At 32.4% G+C, this 7,230-nt stretch overlaps 1 non-coding gene across 1 annotated transcript; it reads left to right on the forward strand.

Annotated features, from left to right (window-relative positions):
* The first annotated feature begins 979 nt into the window (after window positions 1–979).
* LOC116026356 lies at window positions 980–1,139 on the forward strand. Its single transcript, XR_004099826.1, has one exon. It is a non-coding gene; the product is annotated as a U1 spliceosomal RNA (small nuclear RNA).
* The last annotated feature ends 6,091 nt before the right edge of the window (window positions 1,140–7,230 follow it).

Below are 7,230 nucleotides of genomic sequence, written 5' to 3' on the forward strand. Positions count from 1 at the left end.
AGTGTGAAAATCTTAAATTATGAAAAAAGAAAAAATAAAATAAAATTGACTTAAATATTTTTTTTTGTTTTACGAATTTAAGGATTTTTAATATACTATTAATTGTCAAAGACTTAAATCTTGAATTTATGATTTTTTGGGATTGACTGGCTTTCATAATCTCTATTATATGCCTTGTGAGTTTTTTGAGTTTATATGCGTTTAGAGTTTGTACTATATCTTTTTCAATAACGGTTTCCTTTTCTTTTATCAATTTTATTAGAATCTTAGAATGCATATTTGAATTGGTAAATTTATATGCTTAGTTCTTGTCTATTTGATAGACTAATGTTTTTGTTTACTAATGGGATAACTGTTGTTATATCAATAATGATGAATTGACTTCCATACGTTATATGTAAACTTTGGACTTGTGCATTAAATTTGTATCAAGTATCATAGCATTATTGAAATTCATATATGAACTTTCACAATTAATTGTCTCTATTGTTGTTTGCTGTAGGGGTTTAAATTATTAAACAAATGAGTAGTAGATAACTTGCTCAATATTTGCTGAGAAGCAAACTAAATTCCACCTAAATGGCTAAATGCGACATAAATAAATAAATAAGCATAAATGAATATAAATATACATAATTTTGTAAGAATAGAAATTAATTTTTACAATTAAAAGAGGTGTGCAAAGGTGTAATTTTTAACTCACAGTTTGAGAAGTGCGGCTATCGAAATTGACTCAAACAAATGAGCAACAAATCACTTGATCAATAACCTGTTTTGAAAAAAAAATTATCAAGTAGGAAGATGAATAATATTTTTTTCTGTATGTATTAACCTTCAGCTCACGTAAAGAGAGATTAAAAAAAACTGGAAATCTTTTGCTTGGTTTGAGCTATGGATATATGCGTTAAGGAAATCTTTTGCTTGGTTTGAGCTATGGATATATGCGTTAAAAAAGTCTTTTGCTTGGTTTGAGCTATGGATATATGCGTTAAAAAAGTGATGAGTGATCAATAAGGCCCATAGCCTTGGTTGATGACTTTCATTGCATTTTGGAAGGGTGTTAACTTAAGGTCTACTTTATAGGTGGAGCCTACGTCATAATTTGTGGTAGAGGGGGCCTGCGTTAGCGCGGCCCCTACCCAATTTTATTACAAAAGTTTGGGCTTACGTAAATGGGCTTTATTCGTAGCATTAATTCAATGCCAAATTTTGGGCTTATGTAATTGGGCCTCCTATGACTATTGCCTAATTTTTGACCAATTACAATGAATGCTGCGTTTGACTAACCATTTTGTTGAGAATGTTTAGAGTTGCAGAAATTGGCCCAACTACATTACCAATTATTGCACATAGAAACTTATCCCTTCTCCCCATTCCGGCATTCCCCAATTTCTACACGGGATGTTGAATTTGTTTTCAATCTTAAGTTTCGTTTCAAGATCAAGATTCTCAATAGAGTTGAAAACAAATTATGGCCATGTCCTCAATAATTGGGTTTCTTTCGGGCATAGATTTTGATGAGTTTTTATAGGTGTGACTAAGAAAGAGGAGATGGGACTCACTCATCATAGGCATCAGCCCAGTTATTAGCAGAAGTTTCACCCAAAGCTCTTTCAGCAACCTGACAACCAAATTCATCAGCCCAGTCATCGACATTCAACTTAGAAAATTCATCAACCCATTCATCATTCACTGATCCATGTTGCACGCGCACTAAGGAGCTTCTTTACTTTTCTGGTGGGACCTACTATCCCTGCAAAAACTAAAATCTCCTGCAAGAACCTACAATACTCTATCTCCTATTTCTCTTTCCTCCACCTAAACTTTAAAACCTGCCAAAACCTTCTAAAATCTACTATTGTGGATGTCGTTGGACATCTAAAATAGCAAAGAAATCAAAATATGTTGGGCTCGAAAAATTCATCCATAAGGGTCAATGTGATTAAATTTGGGCAAATTGGTGCATCAATTACATTCAGAGTGAGAATGTGTGTTTTATTGGTGATGAAGTGCCTTTGGGTTTGCAACTTGGAAAGCTCATTGTTGGATAGGATGCAAACTTGGGTCTCAATGAGAAATCAATGAAAGCACGTACAACTCTAGCTAATACAAATTGTGTCGATGAGCATAATTTGAGTAGGTGCAAAGTGCAAACTACAAAAAAATACATACTTTGTGCGTCTGTGGCTTTAAGTAAAGTAACAAGGAATAAAAATAAGGGAGAATGAAAATGATTCTTAATAATTATTTAGGAAACAAGTTCAGCTAAGTTGGTTGGACAATTGATTTGATAACCACAAAGTTTAAAGTCAAAGCACAAACCAATATAAAGACCGGTACAATTTTCGAGTCTTGTGATTGTCGTTCTAGTGGGGCCCATAAAAATGTGTTGCAATAGAACTTTTGTCGGTTGAAGTTCCAAAGGTTACACTGTCAAACTTTTGTCGGTTGTCACCTTGATAGCTAACAATCCTTTAAATTGCTCTACATTATAGTAAATAAATTATTTATTATAACTATTTTTTAATTGTTTAATTATGGTACGAATTAAAAAGATTTCAATAAAAAAATCAATTGAATAATAATTATTTCAAAAATAAATATTAAAAGACAAATTTAAGAGAAATGTAAAAGGAAATAAACACTTGAAATTGAAATCCTTTGAAGGATTCATTAATAATAATTCTAAATGTTTTAATAATTGATGATCCAATTGGTACATAAAGATTTACTATTTATAAACTATTACTACCGAAATTATCTATTACTAAGCGAAAGTCTAATAGTTTGGCAATGCAATGTTGAGCTTCAACTTTTTTCCCCCTTCTATGGCACCTTCATCCTTGTTGTCTAGTATTGCTATCAAAGAAGTAGCTAAGAAGCTCGCATGGGCAGCTCAATTAGTCACATGAGTGAAGTTTGGGAACAATAACCAGGGATTGAGTCTCACCAAGCAACTCCTTGTGGCCTTGTGTACGTAGTAAGCAAATGTTTAACCTCTGTGCTCAGTTGAGTTACTATGATTTAAATCCTCCCAGATGCTTTGTCGGGGTTGGGGAACAACAAAGAAGTAGTTAAGAATGATCTTCATTCAAAAGGAAAAAAAGAAAATCTATCTTGACCATGAATTGAGTAATTTTCAAGCAATAACAGCGATCTCCAATTATTAATGTTGCTACAAGAAATGCCATTTGCATTCACCTTCATATCACATTGTTATCATTATTGTTAAAATAAGCCATCCAATAATTGGAGGTTGCCTGGATTTTCTACATTCATCAATGAAAAAAATCTAATTTTGATAACAAACTAACAAAAACTTAACGGTAACAACAAAATATAATGCCACTTCACATATATAGTATAACTTAAGAATCAAGATTGCTATTTTTTTTCTAAATAAAAAATAATTCTTTAATATATTATATTATACAAACCCATCATATCAACAATGTTGAGAAATGCATAATTTATACACTTTTACGTTATTCTTTAAGTATACTTTGTATGATTGTTCTTGATTATACACTAACTTATCAATTTTAATTTGCATGTTTTAGTTATCTTTTGAAGCTAATTTGTGTTTTTGTTATATTTTTTGATTAAGGTGCAAAATTGGGTAACTTATAGAGCTAAAGAAATGGCTAAAATACTCCTTGATGAGTTTAAAATTGGTGTTTTGAATGATCTTGATCGTAAGTGCAAATCAATGCAAAAATGGAACAAAAGTGTATGTGTAAAATTAAAAATTCCACCCAAAAGACCTCTACTTAGTGTTTTGATCATAACTTATTGTAAGAATGTTCAATTGAATTGATTATGATGGCATTGGAAAGCAACTCAATGAGCTACAATTATTATGAAGAACATAAAGCCTAATTATAAAGTTACATTACAAAGGTCAAAAATAGCCTGAAAGTCATAACTTCTCCGCATAGTTTCTCCTTACAACGAGAATTCACAACAAAAAACAACGCATTTTCTCACTGTAGCGAGACTACGTTTAAAAGTCTTCAAATTCCTTGTCTAAATTTGAGTTTGTTAGTTTGTGGCTCAAATTTAATTCAGGCATGCTTGTTGACCACTCTCCATCATCCACTCACTGTCGCGCTTGTCTCTCCCACGTAGCAATATTACATGCCATTACATGCTTTAGTCCTCCGCATTTATCTCCTTTTAGAGTGTATAAATAGCTCTTTCATTTCGCATTGTAATCGTATCAATTGATACATCAATTGTAATTCATTCTTTCTTTCTTTTCCTTTATCTACTCTCACGTGTCTTTATATAATATATAATATATATATTTCCTTTTTAACTCTTCTAATTAAGAGTTCAATATATATATTATTATATTTTCCCATTTAGTCCATTCATTTGTTATTTCTATTATTTCCCTATTATTTAACTTCTATAATTCTCAATTTTCGATTATTCGCTCCCGCATTATTCCGTTATATTCCTAACAAGTCGTATCGGAGCGGTTTAATTGAGAATTATTTTCAAAGATGTCGACTGTTACCAAGTTCGATATCGAGAAGTTCGACGGGAAAATTAGCTTTTTTATCTGGAAGGTTCAGATGGAAGTCGTTCTGACCCAGAACGGTTTGAAGAAAGCGCTAGCTGGGAAGAAGAAGAAACCGGCTACAATGACAGATGACAAGGCACGTTCAACCATTCAATTGTGCCTATCTAAATCGGTTCTACGTGAGGTGGTAGGTGAGACGACTACGTCAGGTTTATGGTCCGAGCTGGATTCGCGCTACATGGACAAATCTCTGGCGAACAAGCTGCGCCTGAAGGAGCGGCTGTACACAATCCGTATGATGGAAGGTACTTCAATTCAGTCTCATTTGGATGAATTCAATTCTATTTTACTGGACTTGAAAAATATCGATGTCATAATTGAAGATGAGGATCGTGCTATTTTATTGCTTGTTTCTCTCCCTATGTCATACAAGCATTTCAAAGAAATTATGCTGTATGGTAATACTCTTGATGTCCTAACTTTCGACAATGTTAAGTCGAACCTATTGTTCAAAAAAAAGTTTGACTTAGAAATTAAGTCCGAGGACAAAGGTGAAGGCTTGACTGTTAGGGGTCGTTCACTTGAAATAGGGAGTAGCAATACAAAATCTAGATCCAAGTCCAAAGGACGTAAGTCCAACAAATCCTGTAAGTACTGCAAGAAGCATGGTCATGATGTGACTGAATGCTTCAAGTTGAAGAACAAGCAAGAGAGAGAAGAAGTCTACTGAGGCTAGTGTTGTTGAGAGTGATTCAGAAGGCGATGTTATGTTATCTGTTAGCTCCGGTGACAAACGGAGCGACACTAAGTGGATTCTGGACTCTGGTTGTACATTCCACATGCGTCCACACAAAGACTGGTTCATCTCTCTGGAACTAGTTAATGGTGGAGTTGTCTTGATGGGTAATGATACCCAATGCAAGGTTAGTGGAATTGGAAGTGTGCAGATTAAAACTCACGATAACGTTATCAGGACTCTTACCAATGTTCGGTATATTCCTGATTTGAAACGCAATCTAATTTCATTGGGCACCTTGGAATCTCTGGGGTACAAGCACACAGCTTAAGGTGGAGTTCTGAAGGTACACAGCTTAAGCATTTCCAAGAACATCCTCAAACATTTCTTTTATGTTTGATCCGTACTCTGTAAAAAGGCACATCCTTATTTTTTTTAGCATCTTTGGGCGTGTTATAAACCCTCGCTATTGTATTTGATTTCGATATAGGTACCGCCTTTATTTGGATGTTTTTGATACTTCGAAACCTGATTCAGATCTTGATGGAATGAACAAATTGATTTACTTTAATATCTCACTTGTGCTCTCATAATGGAAATTATTGAGTGAGAGTGAAATGAAATTGCATGCCCTAATTTCGGTTCTCATCTCGGTCACACTTGTGTGAGACTGTGAGACGATATTCGTGAAACGAATCGGGTCAATATGAAATGTAATACTTTATTCATGATTTAGTATTGCATTTGTTATTATAAGTATTACATTTTATCTCGAACCACCACGAAATAACAAATTAATTGTCGCTAAATAACCTTTTTGGTGTAGTGTACTCTGTACACGCATTCTGTTCTAATATAATACTTAGAATGCTTCTATGAAATACTCCATATTTGAGTGTGTAAAGCAAATTTTTAAATATATTGGATTAATACTAAAAATACACTACAAGTTGAAGTCTATTATTCCATGGACCATGGTTTCTACAGCTTTGTGCATCATGAATAAAATATAAATTTTAATATATTAAATGTACTTTATTTATAGAAAAGTAATATTTTTAGCTAAAATGTAATTTTTTATTAATACATAGAAAAGTACTATATTTTAATTAAAAAGTACTACATGTTTCACGTGAAATTGTCTCAAGCAAGATTTTCCCAACAAGCTATAATGTATTAAGAACTTCTTGTCACATTTAATTTGCTCATTTTTTTCAACTCCTCCTAAAGCCCGACTACTAAACCAACTACCAAAGGTAGTCTTCCCACACTTTTTAGATATTTCTTTCCCAATATTTTCAAGCTCTTTAGGGCATCCCTTCCCTTTAAATAGCTTCACTTGCAATAATTCAAATAAATAATAGTTTTTACATTTTTTTAATATATAGTTGATGAAACAAATCAAATTAAGTTAATATTATTATATTTTAATTCTTACCACGGAGGAAATATAGTTGAAAAAATATAAAATTAAACAAATTGACACTAATTTAATCATGTTTAAACATATTCAATCATTTTTAATAACAAAATGTTATAATCTTTCTATCAAAATCAGATTAAAAACCGTGCACGAATTGTTGGGAAAATATAAATTAATTAATTGAAGTGTGTGCTTAATCTCAACTAAAAGTTCCGCTCCTCTAGTGTGATGTGTGCGGGCCGATTATTTTTTGATGGGTTCTAAACAACATGTTAACCATAGTCTCTGGTCTTTGGCATGGTTGACTCTGATATCAAATTAAAACATATGCTACATTTCAACTAAAAGTCTAAATTGATAGTTGAATTGCGCATTTATGCTCATATATTTTATTTTCAACATATATAATTCGTGTTCATATTATACAAAGACTTGCACTATTTCTAGAAACGTTAGTTCAGGCGAAAAAGCAGTTTAAGCCGAATATATATATATATATATATATATATATATATATATATATATATATATATATATATATAG

This window comes from Ipomoea triloba, chromosome 7, assembly GCF_003576645.1.
Source record: "Ipomoea triloba cultivar NCNSP0323 chromosome 7, ASM357664v1".
In the NCBI taxonomy this organism is placed as follows: domain Eukaryota; kingdom Viridiplantae; phylum Streptophyta; class Magnoliopsida; order Solanales; family Convolvulaceae; genus Ipomoea; species Ipomoea triloba.